At 37.9% G+C, this 22,886-nt stretch overlaps 1 long non-coding RNA gene across 7 annotated transcripts in view; it reads left to right on the top strand.

Moving 5' to 3' along the window:
* Positions 1–17,840, top strand: part of LOC149786579 (uncharacterized) — a 29,053-nt gene extending 11,213 nt beyond the window's left edge. For 2 of the 7 annotated variants that reach the window (XR_016424988.1, XR_016424981.1), the window contains 3 exons: positions 14,709–16,317; positions 16,818–16,975; positions 17,171–17,710. This is a non-coding gene — a long non-coding RNA (uncharacterized LOC149786579). The other 5 variants (XR_016424987.1, XR_016424983.1, XR_016424985.1 and 2 more) reach the window with 5 other exon arrangements.
* Positions 17,841–22,886: the final 5,046 nt, after the last annotated feature.

Here is a 22,886-nt window from a genome sequence, read left to right as displayed (position 1 = left end):
TAGGCCTTGGCCGTGGCAAAGGTTTAAGGCAGTTAAAGTTGATTGCTTAAACTCACCCCTACACCAAAAAAGGCCCTTTTCAGGGCCACCCACGTCTGTCGAAAAGAGATAGACTTTCAATTGCCAACATCCATTCAAACTATAAAAAAAAAACATTTTACCTCTGTAGTACGTGTGTATGAGTGTGTGAGTGTAGGTTCTTATTTTAAAATCAAAACCCAAAGACACTTACCTTTTAATACCTAATTTATTCTTTTATAAATATTTACAATCCAATTCACAATTCACAACAGAGCACTTTAAAAAGTTCATAAACTTCTTCTGTCTCATTGTTCACTCTCTGAGTTTTTTGAATTTCTTCACCACCACAGTCTTTTCCTCCTATTCCTCCTCACTTTCTTCTCTTCTTCTTTTCTTCTCCTGTTTCTTTTTCTTCACCTGTTTTCTTCCTCTTCTTCCTCTGAAGAATCCCTCTCTTCTTCTGACTCCTTGTTTCTTTTTTGGGCAATCTGGAGACCAGTGTCCTTTTTCTTGACAATAATAACAGGTATCTTGACTTTTGTCTTTTCTAGCCCCTTTTTTTCTTTTTTGACGGTCTGGACATTCTGAAGACCAATGCCCTTTCTTCTGACAGATATAGCAAGTATCTTGACTTTTATCTTGAAAGGAAGGAGAGTAGTCCCTCGGCTGGTCTGAAGAGAATTTTTGGATGACCCCTCGCAAAGCTCTGATGAAACGTTCGATCTGGGTAGTCTCTTCCATCGTTGTGCTCGGTTTGAGAGTGAAATGAATAGTGAAAGGACAAGACACATACCCTTTTATATACGCTGGTCTGCTATGACTATAAATTAGTCCATGGTGTTTAAACTTTAGTCATTTGACTTTTTGCTATCAAGATGAAACGATCCAATTCATTTGAGAAGAAGGAAGAAGAAAGTAAGAGGCAGAAACGTGCTTTATCGCCTCGTACCAGGGCTGAAGTCTTGGCACAAATTCATGCCAGTGATTTTGAAGAGGACATGAGTGAACCAGAAAACAAACCCTCTAAACAAAGTTCACCACCCTTAGTCAACCGTGAAAAGTACTATTCCATTCAAGAGACGGAAGAGCATCCCTCTAGAAAATTTAGAACTACAGCTTACAAATACACAGTGAAGTTTAAAGATTTCAAGTCCGAAGTACTGTTAGAGAAAGCAGAAGGGTTCATCACCGAGATGTGGATTGAAATGCTCAGCATGTTTGGCCTCTCCACCCTGTCTGAGCGAAGGACAAGAACGAGTGCATTGTTCAACTGGTCTGCGCACGTTTGTCAGCCCTGCCTGTTACCAACAACATTTGAAGATGCAAGGTTCACAGAAGAAATGTGCTTGTCAGCTGCTGAGATTGTGCCCTACCTGTGGACAAGGCATACTTACCAATAATGCCAAGGCACACCTGTGTCGAGGAAAGAAAAAATGTCACATTTGCTGCCACATCGTGGACTTGGAACACGAATGCTATGTGCAAAAATACCAACCCCAACCAGAGAAAGAGATCGGTCACAAGAAGAAAGGCAATTTCATCTTTTTCGATTTCACTGGTCAACAGTGAAATCATTACTGACTTGAAAAGGCCCTAATCTGTAGTATTTTGGTGTGCCGAACACGAATATAACCGTGAAAAATTTGTATTGGCTCTCGTTTTGAAGATATTCATATACCTCATTTTCTATGTTTCACTGTGTAAATTTCTCCAGTAGGACTGCAGCAACATCCGGAATAATGATGTAACATTGCATAATACCATCATGCTCACATCATCCACAGTTGATTGCATCATTTTCTGATGCAATGCAATACTAATGCCATGCGGCTGCTGAAGTAAGTTGACGTCAGCAGTGTACTATACATGTGTAGGCCTATTATACTAATGCCAGGCGGCTGCTGAAGCTGACGTAAGCAGTGTACTATATAAAGCCCAATCAGATAGGTTCAGCATTTAAAATATTTTAGACGTTGTGCGAGACAGTTCAAGCTACTGTTACATAAAACTTATTATTTTATCCATTTACGTACAATAAAGAACAGTAATGCCTCGAAAGTGTGTTAATACCGCGGACAATTTTTGCTATATTTGTGGGGAAGTGACATTTGCCAACCAGAAGAAAAGTATCAATTCTCAAGTGAAGAAGGCATATCATCTTTACTTCGGATGCAAGGTTGGTGACCAAGACAAGCCTTGGGCTCCGCATATATGCTGTGCTACATGTACAACACAGCTTTCACAGTGGTTGAATTGCAAAAGGTCATCAATGCCGTTTGCAGTCCCAATGGTGTGGAGAGAGCCAAGCAACCACCTAAATGACTGTTACTTCTGCTTGGTTCCTCCTCTTTCCGGCGGAATAACGAAGCGAAAGAAGTCGAGAATAGTCTACCCAAACATTCCGTCTGCATTGAGACCAGTTCCACATGGTGAGGGACTTCCTATTCCAGAACCTCCAGCAGAATATTCTCTTGATTCATCTGACGAAGACAAAGGTGAGTCGACCTGTTCTTCTCCTGGTCCATCAGCATGCAGTGATCCAGATTTTCACTGTGGTGCATCATCAACCCCACACAGAATAACACAGGAAGAACTAAATGACCTGATTCGTGATTTGGACTTATCAAAGAACAAGGCAGAATTGCTAGGATCAAGACTCCAACAATGGAATCTTCTAGAAGAAGATGTCACAATTACTGCATATCGAAAGCGCCACCAGCAATTGGAGCCTTTCTTCAGAAAGGAAAGTAATCTGATATTCTGTTCCGATATTGAGGGCCTCATGAATGCTTTAAAAATCACTCATGACCCACAAGAATGGAGACTATTTGTGGACTCTTCGAAACTGAGTCTCAAGGCTGTGCTTTTGCACAATGGAAACATTCTTCCATCTATTCCAGTAGCGTATGCTGTCCACATGAAAGAGACATACGATAACTTAAGGCAGCTACTGAATTCCATTGAGTATAACAAGTACAGCTGGCACCTCTGTGGTGATTTGAAGGTAGTTGCCCTTTTAATGGGACTGCAGCAAGGATATACAAAATACATGTGTTTCTTATGCGAGTGGGATAGCCGAGCAAGGGAAATGCACTACATGAGGAAGGAATGGACTCACAGGCAGAATGTAGCCATTGGAGAGAAGAATATCCAACACCCAGCTCTGGTTGAGGCTCAGAAAATCTTGCTACCACCCCTTCACATCAAACTAGGTTTGATGAAGAACTTCGTGAAAGCCATTGACCGGACTTTGCCAGCATTCCGATACCTGCATGAAAAATTCCCTCGACTCAGCGAAGCAAAGATTAAAGAGGGAGTTTTTGTGGGTCCTCAGATTCGAGAGCTTTTCAAAGATGACCGGTTCAACAATTTGCTGGAAGGTGACGCGAAACAAGCATGGAATGCTTTTCGCCTAGTTTCTACAAACTTCCTCGGAAATGTTAGGGCAGAAAACTATAAGGAACTAGTAGAAGACATGTTGATGAAGTATAAGAAACTTGGCTGCAATATGTCTCTAAAGATTCACTTCCTTCATTCCCATTTGGATTTCTTTCCTAGCAACTGTGGTATTGTTAGTGATGAACACGGCGAACGTTTTCATCAAGATATCGCAACAATGGAACAAAGATACCAGGGAAAATGGTCCACTACAATGCTGGCTGACTACTGCTGGACACTCCTCAGAGATGCTCCCGAACAGCTGTACAAGAGACAGGCGAAGAAATCTAAGATGTAGTCAATGACTTGATTTTTTATAGGTAGGCTATTACAGTTGACCTTTTACTATTGGAATGCATTTCGTTATGTAAACATTAATTTCTTGCAGATTACAAAAAAACTAGAGCCAATTTTGCAATTTGACTGTCATATTCGTGTTCAGCACATAAAAATTGATAAGAATTGACTAATTTTATTTCAGTAACATGACTTTTGTAAAAATTTGTTGTCCAGTGTTTTGAATGCATGCAAGAGACTGGTATTCACATTCCTAATTTCTGCGTGGCTCATCGAGCGTGCGAGAAGTGCATTCAAGAACCTATTTTCAGTCATTGCCTTCACTGCAGCAAGATTTCTGGAGGACGTGAAAAAATCTTTCGAGGACCGAACACGCTAGCTGATTTCGCTTGATGGGTCTTACACCCCATCGACAAGACGTGGATCCAAGAGGACATCGAACGTTACGGAGATTGTCATCGTCATGCCACAGTGATGGCTCACAATTTCTCCGGATACGATGGACAGTTTCTTCACAGATACTATACAGAACATGGCACCGAACGTCCTAAAGTCACTTTGAATGGAGCCAAAATCATTTTCATGCAAGTGGGACAAGTACAGTTTAAAGATTCGATGAGTTACTTAGCCATGCCTTTGAGTCGAATGCCTAAAACGTTTGGAATGACAGAAATGGCTAAAGGGTGCTTTCCACACTTTTTCAATACGGAAGCCAATCAACACACCGTTCTACCCCATTTGCCTGAGGCTCACTATTACGACCCTGACAACATGCGTACCGAACAACGAGAAGCTTTCTACGCTTGGTACCAGGCTCACGCCTCTGACCCTTTCGACTTTCAGGAAGAAATGCTAAAGTATTGTCGTTCCGACGTGGACATTTTACGGCGTTGCTGTGGAAAATTTCGAGAACTGTTCATGGAACACGGAGGGGTCGATCCTTTCAAAGAAGCTTGCACCATTGCCAAAGCATGTTCCTTAGTGTACCGGCAATGATTCATGCCTGAAAACACCGTGGCTGTCATCAGTCCTCAAATGACCAACTATGTCAAACGTCAATACTCGGTCAAAGCCCTACGCTGGTTACATTACTTGTGCGACAAGGAAGACAAATGGATTCAGCATGCCCGCAACGGAGGGGGTGAAAAGACCATCAGAATGCATTCGGTCGATGGTTGGGACTTAGAAAACCCCAAGATTGTGTACGAGTTTAAAGGTTGCTTATTTCACGGATGCCCCGTCTGTTACCCTGACCGTGGCACTAAAAATCAGTTTTTACAATGAACCATGGAAGACTTGTACCAGGCCACATGTCAGCAACGCCTAAAGTTAGAACAGGAAGGATACTAAGTGGTGGAAATGTGGGAACACGAGTACCATCACCGTTTGAAAACCGATCCAGAGTTTAAACACCTCGTGGAAAGTTACCAGTTCATGGACCCCCTGAACACGAGGGATAGTTTGTACGGAGGAAGGACCAATGCCACCAGTTTGCTGTACCAAGCCGACGAAGAGAAAGGAGAAGAAATCAAATACTTGGACGTGTGTTCACTGTATCCCTACGTGTGCAAATATTGTCGCTTTCCTGCAGGGCACCCACATTTGTTGACGGAACACATCGATTTGAAAAACATTCGACAATATGAAGGCTTGATCAAATGTAAAGTTTTGGCTCCCACTGACTTGTACCATCCCGTTCTACCTCACCATTGTCAAGACAAACTGATGTTTCCTTTGTGCCGTACTTGTGCTGAAACGTGCAACCAAGACCAGCCTTGTCAGCACACTCAGGAAGAACGGGCCTTGACGGGGACGTGGGTCAGCGTAGAATTGTTCAAAGCTCTGGACATGGGATACCAACTGTTAGAAGTGTATGAAATTTGTCACTTTCCCAAGACAGAACAATACAACAAGGGTGACCCCACTCAGAAAGGCATTTTGGCAGACTACGTGGATGCCTTTTTGAAACTAAAGCAAGAAGCCAGTGGTTATCCGTCCTGGTATCACACTCCCGAAGACCAAAAGACATTCAAAGAGAAATACTGGGCACAAGAAGGCATTACTTTAGATCACATCGAGAAAAACAAAGGCAGGCGATCGTTTGCCAAAGTGATGTTAAATTGCTTGTGGGGTAAAATGGCACAACGACCGTGTTTACCCAAGAATATTTGACAGAACCTTCCTGCTACTTCCAGATGATTCACAACAAAACTAAATTCATCAAACACGTGGATGTCGTTCGCGAAGATTTGATCTTAGTCAATTACGAAGAAGATCTGGACTTTGTAGAAGCCGATCCTTTTGGAAATGTCATCATTGCAGCTTACGTGACAGCTCATGCTCGCTTAAAACTGTACGAAGCTTTAGAACTGTTAGGGGAACGCGTCCTGTACTTTGACACGGATAGTTGCATCTACATCGATCACCCGAGTCAACAGCACTCTAACATCGAAGGAGACCGTTTAGGAGCCTGGACAGACGAGCATTCTGACGACAAGATTCTAAGTTTCGCCAGTGGCGGTCTTAAAAATTACGGCTACGAATACCGGGACAAACAAGGAGAAGTGCACACGAAGTGTAAAGTGAAAGGATTGACTCTGAATTATCGTACCAGTCGAGTGGTGAACTTTGGCGTACTGAAAGAAGCTTTGCAGTCTAGAGAAGATGAACACTTTAAAGTGACCACCTATCAACCGAACAAGATTGTACGTTTACCCACTCACCACATCGTCAGTCGACCCTTGGAAAAAGTCTGTCAAATCGTGTATCAGAAGCGAGTGCGGCTTCCCAATCACTTTATATTGCTATATGGACATGTCGGTATAAAACATTGGTTGTAAGTGGATAGCCACTCACCAGAAGCATGACTACGCCACAGCAAGAATCAAGTGAGAAACCTGATGAGAACTCCAAGTTCAAACCCTACCATTTTCCAGTCTTCTTACCTGACTATTATGATTGTGCCCGTCGATTGGACACATTTCAGAAATAGTTTACGGATAGGGAAGAATTACCTTCTTCGCATGTTTTAGCTAGAACAGGATTTGTCTACTTGGGACCTGAGTCAGGATTGGGATACGAAGTACAGTGTTTCGCTTGTGGACTGAAGTTACGAATGGATCTATGTATCTATAAAGGTTCAGCTATTCTGGAACACACTCGATGGTCTTTGCACTGCCCTTACCTTTCCATGGCCTTTCCACCCATTACACTACGGTACAATTATGACGGTACCTTAGAGACAGTACCTTCAAAAACTAGATATAAAAAAGGAACGATGTACAAGCTTGAGACTGCATTGTGACTAGTATAAAAAGGGGCTATGGTCAAGATCGATAGTTCATTGTGACTACCAAGACCAAGCGAACAAGATGAATCCTTTCAGAGAAACACAAAACAAGTTCAGAAAGGCACAATTCAAGTTTGGGGCTTCTGAAGTGGAATGTGATTGTGAGCCTTGCGATGGGAACGATGCTGTACGCTGTGACCTTAGCGATGCCGTAAAGCATCATGAGAACTTTGTTCTCACTACCCCTCTCATGGAAAGTGATGCTGTGCGTGTCAAACCTGAGGGATGCGAAAGCGATGCTGCTCGTCCTCTTGGACACTTTACTGGGTTTCATTTTAAATGTGGATGTTCACCTTCACGTCTACCCCCCTACGGATGTCATCCAGACTTGAGCAAACTCCTGTCCATGTCACCCAGCCCTCATCGAAACGAACCTGTGAAAGACGAATATTCATTCCCTGTAAGTTTGTCGGAATACTGCGACTTTGAAAATCGTCTTCAATCATTCAAAGGAAAATGGCCTAAGTATCTGGGAGGACCGATCCCCAAAGAATTAGCCAGAGCCAGATTTTTCCACTTGCACGAAGGGGATAAAGTCAAGTGCTTCAGTTGCGGTGTGTCACTTCACCACTGGGAACCACAAGATTCGGCCTATCTAGAACATGCTCGTTGGTCACCGAATTGTCATTACTTACCCTTAGTGGGACTGAGACATTGAAGTAACTTACCATGTCGTTAAAGAAGAAACCAGATTGGTTAGGAGTCAAATGTTGGACATCATCGAGACCAGTATTTAAACTTCATTTCAAAAACGATATTGAATCATTACCTAAAGAACTGCAAGAGAAGATTTACAAGGAAGTTTGGCAGGGGCTTGCCAGAGTGAAATCTCAATGGATAACTGTAGAACTTTTATTCCGAGAAATTCACAAGAGATAAGTGAAAAAAGTCAACCAGTGTGTTAGATTTCTCTGAGTCAAGGGTGCATTCATACTATTATATCGCTTTAGACCGTTTACATCAAAAGAGTTCAATGAGATTCTTGAACGTTACCCTGAATGGCAGTGGTCTGAAATTACTCACTATGTGGATTACTTTTGCTCTAGGAGAAGATTGTGAATTGTACGTTTTAAGTGATGATCTTGGTAATATAAGATTTTAGTCTTAGGGGGATGTTTTCCTTCACGTCTGCGCTTTAACTATAAGAACCTACAGTATTCGTCATTCAGACCGTGTGATCGACGAGAGAATCTAATCCGAAACCGGCTAAGCAATGAAATTATCTAAATTACACTAATAAATACTTACATAAAATATATATATATCAAATTTGGACCAATGGCGAAGACAAGGATTCGGTCTCCCCGAACTCTCCATTTATGAGAGGCGAGTGTGATCGACGAGGGAATCTAATCCGAATCTAGCCAAAAGTATTACAAAATAAATACACTCACAAAACAAGTACCAAATTCTGAACAATAGAAAAACTCATTTTATCAAAACTAGCCCACTGACTGATAAAACTCGACAAACAAATATCATTAAATTAAAAAACACCTAGTTCAAATACCAGGAAGAAATATACAGGGGGTGGGTGGTGGGAAAAACAAAACAAACCTTCTCCACTTCTCCTAACTTAATACTCACCTAACACCCTAACTAACAGCTCCAAAAGTCTATCTTCTACATAGGTGACAGCTAAGACAAAAACTAGGTATAACCATATAGTCCCAAAATAGAACGTATAAGGTGGTCGCAAGAATAGACCATCAGGGATCCCCCGTATTAAGACCCTAAACTTACACATATAAGGTAGTCAAAAAAACCCAACGACTATCGGGCCCGGCGGCACAATGCTGCAAATATAACAAATATGTAGAATACCACCCCAAAAATTACTTGTATAAGGTAGTCAAAAAAACCCAGTGACTATAGGGCCAGCAGCACAAGGCTGCAACCAAAATTTACAACTAGATAATTAGGACCCAAAAACAATTACTCAGTAAGATGGAAAAAACACCAACTCCATCCAGGGCCAGCAGCACAAGGCTGCAAAACCAATCGACAAATACTGTCATCTAAAAGCTAACATCGACCTCAATAGACTCTATCTCTCTTAAAAACAGCACAGAGTTTTTATGATTCAAAATTCCAAAGACGGAAATTTAGAACAAAAATACCCTGGATCGGAAAAACCCTGCTAACCTGTGGCAAGACAACTCCGCCCGAGCCTGACCACTTTCGCCCTTTGCGACGGACAGACATCAAAACACATACGTGCAGTGCACGCATCATAAATTAAAAATACGGACTAGATCGGGTCCAATCCCACTAGTCGCTAATCAATGCAAATGAATGACAGAGTGTGTGCTGGGTCCAATCCCACTCAAACAAAACATAGGCCTTACAATCAGATCGATGTGTACACAAAAGTACCTTGACCTGACGGCCCAATCAATTAGTGTTCTGTGAACACAGATATGCCTGGAGGAAGTGGCTCCATTCCTTCCTCCAAGGAGTAATCAGTTAGGTGCCTGTGGAATCATAAACCAGTGGTACATGCTCAATGCGAAGCGCACGCCACTATAATTCAACTCAACAACAACAACAATCGTTCAGACCATTCCACGGAATAAACAAAGAAGATGGAGGTGACAAAATTATTCAATCTATTAAGAGATATCTATTTTTGGATAATGGATGTTGAATATGTTGTAGGAAGAATAGAAAAGGAATGGAGTGATGGAAATAGGCAAGACTTGTTAACTATTCAAGTCAAAGGACTAAAGGTGGCCGGAGATCTCATCGCAGGGATGATAGAAGAAGAAGTCAGCAAGTCAAGCGGATTTACTGACCCACCTTATGTCAGAGTGGGAAGTTTGAAGGAAGCACTGGACCATGTCATCCAAGTCGGGTGCTTCCTGGAAAAAGTATTGTATTGGATGGAGTGGTGATACGTAAAATGGGGGTTCGACCAGTTGACAAAAACGGAAGAAGTAATGAGGAAAGTGCTGACGGAAGAGGTAAAGAACATCAAAGAAAAGTGGTCTAAGGAAAGAAAAGAAGAAGAAAATAGAAAGAGAAAAAAAGCTTTGAGAAACTCAACAATAACTGGATAAGAATACAGGAGAAATTCCGAGTGATAGGTCATCCTGACTGGATGCCTGAGTCAGAAATAAAGAAGAAGATGACAGGAATATTGGTAAAAGTTAGAAGATGGTTGAAGAAGTGGAAGAGTTAGAAGAAGAAGAAACCCAAAGGCCCTTTTCAGGGCCACTCATAGGTCTCGAAAAGATCTTGACTTTCATTGCCTACCCTTTTTTTTTTCTTTTTTTTTTTTTTTTTTTTTAAAAAATAAAAAATAGAGACCCCTCCCTGTTTCAATATTCGCCTGTTCCATTTCCATAGACCCATCAGGTCGGGACCTTATTAAAATAGGGTCCTGACCCTGTTCCATTTCCCCTTGATGCTCAACAGGCCCAAGATTTTTTTTTTTTTTTTTTTTTTTGCCCATGTTAAATTCCCCTTGACGCTGTACAGTCCCACCCTGTTCAATTCCCCTTGACGCTAAACAGTCCCATATTCCCATGTTAAATTCCCCTTGACGCTATATCGTCCCAAGGGTTTCCATAATGTTAAATTTCCCATTGACGCTATATCGTCCCAGGGTGGTTTTTAATGGTAAGTCCCATTGATGCTATATCATCCCACTTCACTACTATTGAGTATATATTTATAAATCTGAAATGGTTAATTAAAAATAGTTATTAGTCAAATTAACAAGGATGCCAGTTACTAGCTTTGATACTCTGTTTTTGTTAACTGAAAACATGTAGACTCAAGCCACATCTATAATGATAATTTCTGGCACTTTCAAGGCTGATATAGCCCTTTCATTAAAACCTGCAAACATTTTTGACAATTTTATCTGCACACATTGCTGTACATTTTATACACATCTGACTTGCCAGTATTTCTCCCAGCCATTGAGCTACCATTGGCAGAAGAGATCTTTTTGCGAAAAATATTTCCAAATCAAATCCTGTTTGGTTACTTGTAAATCGACATGGAATAGCACAACCCTAGCACAAATATTACTATCCCTACTTCGTGGAGACATTGAGGCTATGACATTGTAGCTACTCAACCTTCTGTCCTATGACCATTTTGAATTTTGCGCTAGATATGGCTGTTACCAAATACCGGTGTCTAAACAGTACATAGGTGCTTTCTGGAAAGATTTGCATGCAGTAAGATTGCACATCAGATCCACAATATTTCCATCAATATCAACACAGATTGGAGGGGGGCCTTTGAAATTGTTTCTACATATTTAAACAGGTTTTCAATGAATTGTTGCTTTTTGTTTTTATTAGCAGGTATTTATACATTTATAAAATGAGTGTCCTGTATCACAATATGTATCAATCTTCCTGCAAAAAAGTTTCCCTTGTTTTTTTGCTCCCAAGTTACTCCCATTTTATTCTTGATAAAAGTAGCTACCCCTCCCCTTACATCTCCTTATAATCATTTACAATTATAACCCCATTTAATTTTTCCTCATATGAAGTTATTAGTTCTTTAGTCAACTTATTATGTGTTTCTTGTATGAAAGTCATATCATAATTTGTCTTGTTGTTTAGTTTAATTATTTTTTCCCTATTTATTCAGTTTAAATTTGCTGAGGCTATATGGAAGTTTTTTATATCCATTTTCGCCTCTCCACCAGGTTGTCGCATTTTTGGTTATACATTAAGTATTATTAGTTTTAATTTAGAATTGAAATATCACCTAGGGGATCAAATAGTAATTTATTAGTCAACATGTAGACCCACTCCATGACCTTCTTGAATCTGTAACCCAGAAATTCCGATTAACTATGCATCTTTTAGAATCATACAATACATTATATAAAATATGGTAAATGTATACCTTAAAACAATACTGCATTTTAATCCAAGTTTCCAATTTTGCAAGAAGTTGTCCCGCACATGCAAAATCATCTGCTACCCAATATGTAAACTTGTCGCCAGAACATAAATTCTCAAAAAATTCCCCAGCGTATAGTCTGTTTCTAAATTCTTTAGTAATTTTCCCCCATCAACAAGACGCAAACACATTGCATCCTATTTCATTGTTGTTTCTCTTCCACATAATAGCTTATTTTTTATAAAATGTTAAACTTTACTAATCTTTTTTCAAGATCACTTTAGTTTGCAAAAATATATCTTGTCATTTATTGGCATTCTACACTGAATTTTGTAAACTAGCTATAAACCTGACCTAATTACTCAACTTAACTGCTGACAGAAACAGTCTACAGTAAATGTATTTCATTTCTATAGCTCGATGGATAAACATTACATCTTTTAAAGCTGTGCACAGAATAGGCCGACATATCACGAGTCAGGAAAACATGGGGGTGGTATCCCCTGTGTCCAAAATTAATATCATTTTGAATAGAATATTCTAGTGACAATTGCCTCTTTTCAAATGGTAAGCATTGCTTTTTTTTATTTTCGTCAATCTGTCAAATTTGGTATGCATTTTGCTTTAATATTTGAGATGGAAACCTTAGGTGCATAGAAATGTCAGACAGCATTGTACATCATGGATGGTGTCCAACATACTTTTATGATCATAAAACAAAATCCCATTGTTTTAGTTATGGCCACTGATTTAAAAAATATTCATCCAAGCTAAATATAATAATAATAATAATGAGGACTTTGTATAGCGCCTAATCTTTAGAAGCTCTAAGCGCTTTGCAACATTAGACAACATAAAAACATACACAATGATATGATTACAAAAACAAACACCATGAAATTAGAAAACATAAAAAACATGCTGAGAATATTTAAGGTAGTTAACATTATTAAGTCATTAAGTTTGTTTTTGCAGTCAGAATAAGTAGTTTTGAGAGCACTCTTGAATGGGATCACTGCGTCTTTGTGTCTAAGTTCAGTGGGCAATTCATTCCATGTTGCTGGGCCCTGGTATGCAAAAGAATGCTGTCCATGTGACTCTGTTTTCATAGTGAGAATAATGAGTATATGATTGTCGGAAGAGGAGTGTAAGTATCTTGCTTGTGTGTACACATAGGTGAGGTCGGATAGGTATGTTGGACTAGAGTCTGTCAGTGAAACGTAGCACAGAGAACTAATGTTGTGTTTGATTCTGGATCGAATGGATAGCCAGTGTTGGGTACAGAGCAGCGGGGAGGTGTGCTCTGATTGTGGTACTCTAAGTATGATCCAAGCAGCTATGTTTTGAACTTTTTGAAGTCTCTGCAGTAGATATTAAGATGAACCAGACAGAATTGAGTTACCATAGTCCAGTCTTGAAAGTAGTAATGAACACACAAGTGTTTTAGTGGCATCAACTGAAAGATATCTGAGAATGGAGCTGATGCGTCTCAGCTCAAGATATGCAGCCTTGCATATGTTCATGACATGTTGGTGCAATGTGAGAGTACTGTCCAGAGTAGCACCTAGGTTTTGTACTGATTGTGTGAATTTAATGTTGGTGTTGCTGATATTTATTGTGTGAGGTAAAGGACGTGAATGAGAAAGTCTTTGTGTTGTAATCAGAATGGCCTCAGTTTTATCATCATTCATCTGCAGCTTGTTACAAGTCATCCATGATTTCACATCAGAAATGCACATCTCTACACCTTGGATGGTAGCATCAACTTCAGTTGGGTGGCTAGATTTGTATATTTGGGTGTCATCAGTGTACAACTGGTGAGACACTGGATGATGATCTATGACACTTGAGAGCAGCTGAGTGTATAGAGTGTAGAGAACAGGTCCAAGAACAGACCCCTGTGCAACACCACAACATAGATCAACTGGGCTGGAGTGTAATCTATTTGCAGACACAATTTGTGTCCTGTGGCAAGGGCAATATGCAGATTGTACATTGCTAAAAAGACTGTTTGAATTCAGACAAGATGCAAGCTGGGATTGAACAACCTTTTGTAAGATTTTTTATATGAATTGGAGATTAGAAACCGGGCAGTAGTTCTTTAAATCCTTATGGTGTAGTGTTAGTTTCTTCAGCAGAGGTTTTACAATGGGAGTTTTGAAAAATGATGGAAATTATGCTGATGAGAGAGAGGTATTAATAACATCAGTTAGTGAAGGCAATACTGGATCTAAGCACTCAAGCAGCAGTAATGTTGGAATTGGATCAAGTTCACATGACTTTGGTGCACTCTAGGATGATTACTTAAAAATGCATTTATTGGTGGTGAGAGACTAAATACATGACTTGATACTTGTGTTTAGCATTAATTGGAAAGCTGAAGATTAGTAATCTTTTGACATACATATCTTAATTGTACCATTTAATTTACAAAATTCAATGTAATTTGCATTGGTAAAATGTGTAGCACAAGAAAAGTCATTATGAATCAGAGATAAATCATATCTTTGTTTTGTCTGGAGCTTGACTAATTTATTGCACATTTCTGTACACTATTTTGTCTTTAATCCAAGATTATTCACTGCATTCGGATGCATTTCATGGTGAAAATTCACCAGCTGGATTTAAAAGTGGTGAATATTGCTAGCGATTGTTCTGCAAACCCTGTATGTCACAAGGAGTCAGTGTATTCAAGGACTCATACAGTATTTACAAGTTCTCATTGACATTTCAGATGAAAATGAAGAACTGAAAAAAGATGAAAATCTCAAGTGGAAACCTTTCTGGTCAGCCATCTCATCCAAAACCTCCTGAAATGGAGAGTATTTTGCAGACTCCAAGATTTCCTCTTATCCTGCTGGTATGTTCTATTTAGTTTATCTGGTCTCTTTTTATTTTTTATCAATTGCTTTTATACCATGCCACAATTGGAAATTCTTTATCAAAAGTATGTATAAATTTCATCATTTTTCTGTCTGTTTAATAAGATGTGTTTAAGAGTACTTACTTACTCATGATGCTGTATATATGAGATAGATGTTTTGTTAAAAAAGAATGCATTTTGTGATATATTGTATCACTGCTTTATATACAGTGGTCATTGCAACCAGTATGCATTTTGTTTACATGCCAAAAAATCCAGTCTGATTTCTTTGTTTCTTTTTTACTGCAATTAAGGAGTAGTGATAATCTTTATACTCTTAGCTGCATCCAGAAGGACAACACCATCACCATCCCCATCCACTCTGGAGTGGAGAATATAAAGATTTCTCTCTGCCAGTTCCTCTGCAAGTAGTAAGTATTGAGGATGGAAAAAAAATGTACATTATAGAATAATGAAACAAATACTACAGGTGTTGACTTTTATATAATCTCTTATTTCATTTACAGCTCTCTAAATACGAGTAGGTCAATTATACACTGTATTTATGAATTTAATTCTCATCTAAGGTAGTAGAACTGTTTTATGTTTGACAAAATGTTGGGTAATTTGTGGCCATACACTAAAAACACATTTTGTAGCATTTAAAAATGCTTATGTTCAATGCACGTAAAACTCATTGGTTTGTTGTCACTTCAGTTGATAATAGTCTTGTCATCTTGTAGACATTTTGAATGTTAGTGTTCAATGCTAAGGTCATATACATTGATTCAACATCAAAATTTGTTTGCAAAATGGAAGATTATGACATGAAAGCACAAGCTCTTGTAGCTTAGATACTGTTATTTCAGAACATTGTGAGATGTTAATTAATTAAATTATAGGTCATAAAACATACTGTTCAAGACTTATTTGTGCAAATAAACAATGAATTGTTTTTCATTGATGTGTCGACTGTTCATCATTCCATTGGTTTTTTTTATTTTTCTTTCTGATGTATACCATTGTCTTGTGTAAGTCAGACGCCTAAACCATCTACATTGAATGCAGACTTTACAGACACCAGCAGTGAAACAACATATCCAGGGAATAAAAAAATAAAGGATTATGGGAAAAGTTTTCATATAAACTGTACAAAAACCATGTATTTCATTCCATAAATATATTTCATTGTTAAACCCATGTTCACTGTACAGATCTTTTTAAGGAGTTTATAATAATGATCTTGATCTTTCAAAACTAATTTCATCACAAATCTGTTACAGATTTCCAGTTGAATGTACTTATGAAACTGGACACAAATATTGAGAATTTGTTGGAGCAGCTGGCCCTCCAAGTTCATACACAAGGCCCAGACACAGAATATAGAGAAGAAATTCTTGCAATGCCATGTGATTCAGTGGAGGAACTAGAGGGCCTTTGCCAGAGGTTGGAGGAGAATCCCAAACTCTCCAAGAAGATGGTAAATTGGGGCTTTATTTTCTATTTAAAAAAACTGTTATAACCTTTATTTGCTGTTGTGAACCTCAATATGCATTATGCAAGTTCTGCAGTGCCTGTATAATTATTTTTGGGGGTGGGGTGAACATGTAGTGGTCGGCTGTTTTGTCTTACGGATGTAGGCCAAAACATGTTTAGAGATGAACATGTAACAGGTATTTTACTACATATACACTATTACATATTATGTGACTACTTTAATTCAATCCTTGAGTGAATGTCATTTATGAAGTTAATAGATTCACGGTGGTTAATTTGGTTTATAATTGCTATTAGTACATTGTGTTGCATAGTTAATGTTATCAAATTTTTTTCAAGTTAGAGAAATTAAATTTGCTTGCAAAACCATGGCAAAAAATAACTATATACAAGCATATTTTGTCACATCGATCATGAAATACTACTACTAATAATAATATCAAAATCAAAAAATAGTAATATTATTATTATTATTATTTTCAGATATGCTACTTGAGCTCCCTTGGCAGGTTTACAATTGGGGATAGTGTCTGCAGGATGATGAAAAAGCTTAAAACAAAAAGACTGGCCAGAGTATAGTCCAAAGGGACGTAAAGGGAAAAAAGCATTTCAAGAGCTTGTGATATGTCAGGTTTTGATAAGTAAGTATGGCTTGATTTAAATTGTGTTTTTCATGTGACTTGCCAGAGATTTTTAAATGAATTGATAAAGTAACTTGAGACCACATTTCAAAGTACATGTTTTAAAAATATTCCATTGATTATTGCTGGCATTTAGAAAAATGCAATGCATCCTTTGTTGTGAAACTTTTTTAAAACATTGTATTACTCTTGCAGAAGCCTGCTTGAAAACTAATGGCAAAGCAAAGGCAAATGGAATGGAAGAGACCATATCAGAGACCCTCAAATATGCACCCAACCAACGCAGAATGATAAAAAACAAGGTAATCCAAATGACTCTTATTTCATCAATATTGGATTCAGTTTCGTCTTTTAAAGCATAGTATTTGCAAAGCGGATGCATTTCTAAACTGATAACAAAATCAGCTTATCCTATTGCCCAGGACTATCAAAGCTAGAGTCCAGCTAACTACAATATGCATATATCTTGTCTGATCGGACAAGTGCCTCCATTTGGAATTTTTATTCACATGAAATATTTGGATGAAATAAATTCATCTTTGTGCAAATTGATTGCACCATCCACTTGCCAGAAATGATAAGTAAGTGCAAAGTTATCTTGTATCATGGCTTAACGATAGTAAGGGAAGCACAAGTGCAGTGAAGAAAATTTCATACATTTTTATAATGCTGATTAACATGACTTCTGCATATGTAACTAGTGCTGAGATGATATGACTTTATTTAAGCATTACAATTTTGTTTTAATTTGCAGGTGCCTGAGCAGAAGAAGTAATAGATAAACTTTACAGTGGAGTTGGAGACTGATTCTGATTCATAATCTTAATTAAATCTAGAAAATAAACATTAAAGTCATATTAAAATATCTGTTGTATTGTTTCCTTCTTTCATTTTTCTCTTAAAAACAAATGTCTGAACCTTTAGTCTGTAAATTCAGTGGATTCCTTATCAGCCCATCTACTTTTACTTTACACCATGCTACTTTAAAAAAAAAATGAATTATCCCCATTGGGGTAGGTCCCCCCAACCCCCCACCCTACTTTGTCAACTTACCTGCCACATTTAAATCTAATGGAAGGCCCTGCTGTAAAGCCTGTTAGTAAAACTACCCAACAAGAGGATTTCATACATTTGCAACTCCTAGGTGGATGGTAATGTTTTCATTTTTGTAATGTAGATTTGGACATTCTTGCCACCAGTATGGAATATGTGTTTCAGAAACACAAGCAGCTTTCATCAGATTTGCATATAGGTTTTATATGTTGTGAGTATGTTGTAGGAAGTTTTTTTAAATAACATCATATGAGATGATGCCAGTGGAAATGGCAGAAAAGTGTCTGTATTGTTCACCAACTACACCTTGTTCTTACAAAATGTGGCTGTTACACATTCCCATGATGATGTCACTGACAGCCATCAGTGAGGAATGCCCCAACAAGCATAATACAAATTGCTTCCATTGTAATTGTTACAATTCCATTCTGACCACTCCAGTGTCCTAGTGGTTAGAGCGTCCGCCTCAGAAGCGGGAGGTCATGGGTTCAAACCCCAGCCAAGTCATACCAAAGACTTACAAAAATGGTATTAACAGCTACCTCGCTAGACGCTCAGCATTAAGAGGTTAGTGTTAGGACTGATCGGCCTGGTGTCAGGATAATGTGACTGGGTGCAACATCATACTACATGTTTGCAGCATGATGCCCCAGTGCTATACATCACTATAAACTGCCACACTGCAGACATCGTAGCAATATGACTGAAAAATTATTCAAGCTACGTTAAAAATCCAATCACACACACACAATTCCATTCTACGATCCAGAACCAACACTAATTCCGTACTACAGTTCTTGCATTTCAATCCAATTTTGCTTTTGAAATGTAGTGCCACTCAATTCATAATGAACCCATTCATTTCAAACACTCGCAAATACATATTATTCCTGTCTACAACTGAAAAATATCTATATAAAAAAACGTGTAACTGTGTTTTATGCAAGGGCATGGAGATGCACAAAAACTTGCACCTGAAGCTTGAATAAATCCCCGACTGTGGATAAGACTTTACCCATCGATTACCCCAGCTTGGGGATAAATTCCGACCGTGGCGATTTATTATATATCCTATGACTGCTCCAGCTTGAGGGCAAAATCCAAGCACATCCCTAAAAAGATAACAAGTATAGCGGCTCTTTACCTTCTGTAAATGCCACTTGAGCTTCCTGATGCTGTTGTATCTGCCATTTGACAGAATCACGAATGTGGATATATTTCTTAATTGCCTCTAGTTGTTGAGTTAGTTTAGCTGTATGAAATTCCTTTGTGCAGACTCGCTCATTATTAATATTACAACAGTGATTTAATTACACATTACCTGTCAGCACACCGATGATAAGTCAGTTATTTTATAACACACCAACAAGCTTGCCCCTTGCACCCCCCGCCCCTTTTTTTATATTTGGGCACCTGTGGACATGAATCTGCAAGGCTCAAATTGTCATTTTTAATATAAGATCTCAACATTTTTAAGGCCTTAATTTTAAAGACATCCTTAAAACCCCCAAAAGGTTATCAACTGGATCACCAGCCTTCGTTTAGAGTAACAGCAAGTATATATATATATTTAGGTCTAAGGAAACACAATAAAAATGTTTGATTTAACAATGACATATTTGCCTCAGGTCTGTGATCCTGAAGTGAATATTAACTGTCCATTTATTTTCTTGGCTTTTCTTTACTAGGAAATTGATTATAGAGATTTCTGCGATGGTGAAGGCAATGTAAAAATTGGTTACTATAACATACTTTTTACGCCATGTTTGAAAAAATAAATCCAATGGAAAGGTTATAGTCTGAACATCTTCATTAAATTAAGTTAATATAGGGGAAAAAACTTTAAGAGTTCATAAATATTTTTCAGTGTTGAATAAAGATATAACATAACACTTTCTGCTGTGATTTTAATAGTTTCTGAGAGCATGAAAAATTTCTAGAACTATAATGTATAAATGTTTTCAAAAGATTATATTAATATGAGGGAAAAATCTGTTATGAAATAAACCGACAAGATCTTGTATGAATTCATGTTATCTTTAAATATGATATTTGTGTGAAAATATCTGGAAGAAAAAACAAGATGGTGCCACTCACACATACAATGTGGTTGCCACAGTAGCCATATTAAGAAACTTTTTATCGCTACTTCTGAATGGATAATTGTGTCAGCGTGTCAACATGTGTACAAAATACTTATGTTGATGTCTAGCAGGTCCTGAATGAGAATTATGGTGCTGTACAGACATCCTATAAGGCCACCAATGTGGCCATCCTGAAAATCTTGTTATAACTACTTCTCCTGAATGAATCGTCATATCAGTGAAAGACTTCTTATGTCTAGTTGGACGTAAATGAAAATAGTGCCAATCTAACCTCCAATATGGCTGTTTTAATGGGCATCTGGAAAACCCCTTCCTTGCTACTTCTCCTAGATGGCTGGTCATTTTGACATTGTGCTTTCACTAGATGACCTATTTGATGTCTGGTTGGCCGTAAATGGAACTATGCATATGGTTTTGATGTCTAGTTGGTCCTAAATGTGGTTTTTGCTGCTCATAAACTTCTAATGGTATTATAGTTGGTTCCTTAATGAAACTGCTGTACAAAATTAAAAGGCCTTCTGACTTTCTATCAAGTTGGATACAATTATCTTTACTAGCTAGGATTTCTTGATCCTCTTTTTTATACCTCAACCCTTCGCATATGTAGTTAGCTAAAACAGTATTTTGAACAATTAATTGCCCTCTTGCAAATAAAATCCCAACTGCATGCTTTTACCAGTGTGAGAGCTCCTTATATAAGTAGCTAAGTATTCAGTAACTGAATTTCCACATCCACATGCATCAACTCAGAATTAAAAGTTGCAAAACATATACAAATTTGAAAATCTTGAGACGTGTCACTTTGCATGGTGGGTGTTATGATTTAAATGCAACAAGGAAATTGAATTAGGGTTAATTTCTTTAAGCTGTATTCAATCATGGGGCCCTGGATTATAGAATGGTCTAGGCATACACATCACTAATCAACTCTCTCTAGTCCAACCAATGTGTGTATATGGGAAAGTTTGCCAGTAGCGTTATGTGTGTTGATTTCTTCCAATAAATATGTTGGCTGCCATGTAAAGTCTATGATGTCCTGAAAAATGGTGTTAAGCTCCATACAAGCAAGCTAAACAATCAATGATATAATGGAACAGTAGACACCATTTTAGCTAAATATGCCAAGAATTGATTTAGAGACTTGGTTAGTGATGATGACTTAAAATTGGCAAGGGATTAAAAAGATAAAAGAAATGACCTTTCATGGCACTGTAATATAACAAATGAGGAAAAACAAAAGTTTATTGCATTTGAACCTTTTGTTTTTTCACAGTTTCAATTTAAGTCATAAGGCCCCTTATTTTGCCTTACCAAACATATAGCAAGTTATTACCTCAAACCCTAGCACTAATAATGCCTCACAAGTAAGCAGTCTTTTATGAAGTCTCAGGTCTGAGTATATGTCTAGCAATACTTATGTCCAGTTTCTTTATAAAATTCTTTCTCACATGGTACAGTTTTCAGAGAGACACGATAAATTCAACAAGTGTGGTAATGAAGGGACAGGCATTCTTTATTTATGCACACATCCCAAAGGGACATTGCTATGTTTGAATCAACACTGAACTGAAGAATGGAGCATCAGTTGCATCAATTAAAATATTGTGGCCCACACAAAATACTGCAAGGACTATAATCAATTTATGAGTGCAATGGGCATGAATTACTGTAGCAGACTGGAGGAAGTAATCCGAATTTATTAATATCTTGAAGCTAAATATAGTAAAGTTTTCATCTATAATCTGTGGAATCGTTTTTGCACACAGTTTGCAGGATTTGTCTTTGGGTCATCGTTTTTCTTTTTCTTCATCTTTCTAGCTTATGGTATCTTGATAAGTCTTATGGTGCCGTGCAACTGCACTTGATGATTACCACAACCAGTGACATTGTATCAAATCTTCTGGGATCAGATGATTCAATGCAAATTCCACATAACCTATCACCATCCGACTTAGTAAGTTATTTTGCCTAAATAATAATAAAAACAATCTGGTCTGATGTATTGATAGTGTTCTGAATGACCATAATATATTCTCTGTATCTACCCTAGAAAATCCTGAGTGGATCGCTGTTTGGTTTTAATAAACCAAAGTAATCCAATGAAAGGCATTTTACAGACACAAGTGTCTGTTTCCTGTATGCAGTGATTAAATGATAGTATTATGTCTTTATTTTTTTAAAACTGATGATACATATGATCACCTTCAATGTGCAATATTAGTTATGTTAATTAACGAGTGGGCAATATTTGAATTTCAAAGATAAAAGTGTATGCCATGATCACTTTAGTAGGATGATTTGTCAAGTGAGGTTATCTTTTCTGTTTGAATAAATATTGTTAACTAAACTATTTTCGCAAGTTATGACATAAGAATGATTCAAAGAAAGAAAATTCATTAAATTGAACATATAAAATGTAATACTGCAACAGAGTCTAGATGAACTATTTCTTCAGAGACACAATCCAGACTCTGTGGCAGCAAAATTATCAAATAGGACACAACTAAGAGACAATCACATTTTCAGTCACAATGGTTTGACAATTATCAATGGCTTGAATTCATTGACTGTGAAGGCAAAGTGATTTGCAGTTACTGCAAAAAAAGTTCCCAAACTGTCACAGATTTTAAATTCTACCAGTGGACTTGTAAGTGTAACTGACAAATTCAGGATTTAATCAAGCAAGTCTCATGATAGTATTATACCTAATAAAGCAAAATGTAGCACAGTATATTCATGACACTTAGGCCAGC

Source organism: Sinohyriopsis cumingii, chromosome 12, assembly GCF_028554795.1.
Source record: "Sinohyriopsis cumingii isolate HCF-2022 chromosome 12, ASM2855479v2, whole genome shotgun sequence".
NCBI classification, from domain to species: Eukaryota; Metazoa; Mollusca; class Bivalvia; order Unionida; family Unionidae; genus Sinohyriopsis; species Sinohyriopsis cumingii.
This window is presented reverse-complemented; position numbering and strand designations above follow the sequence as displayed.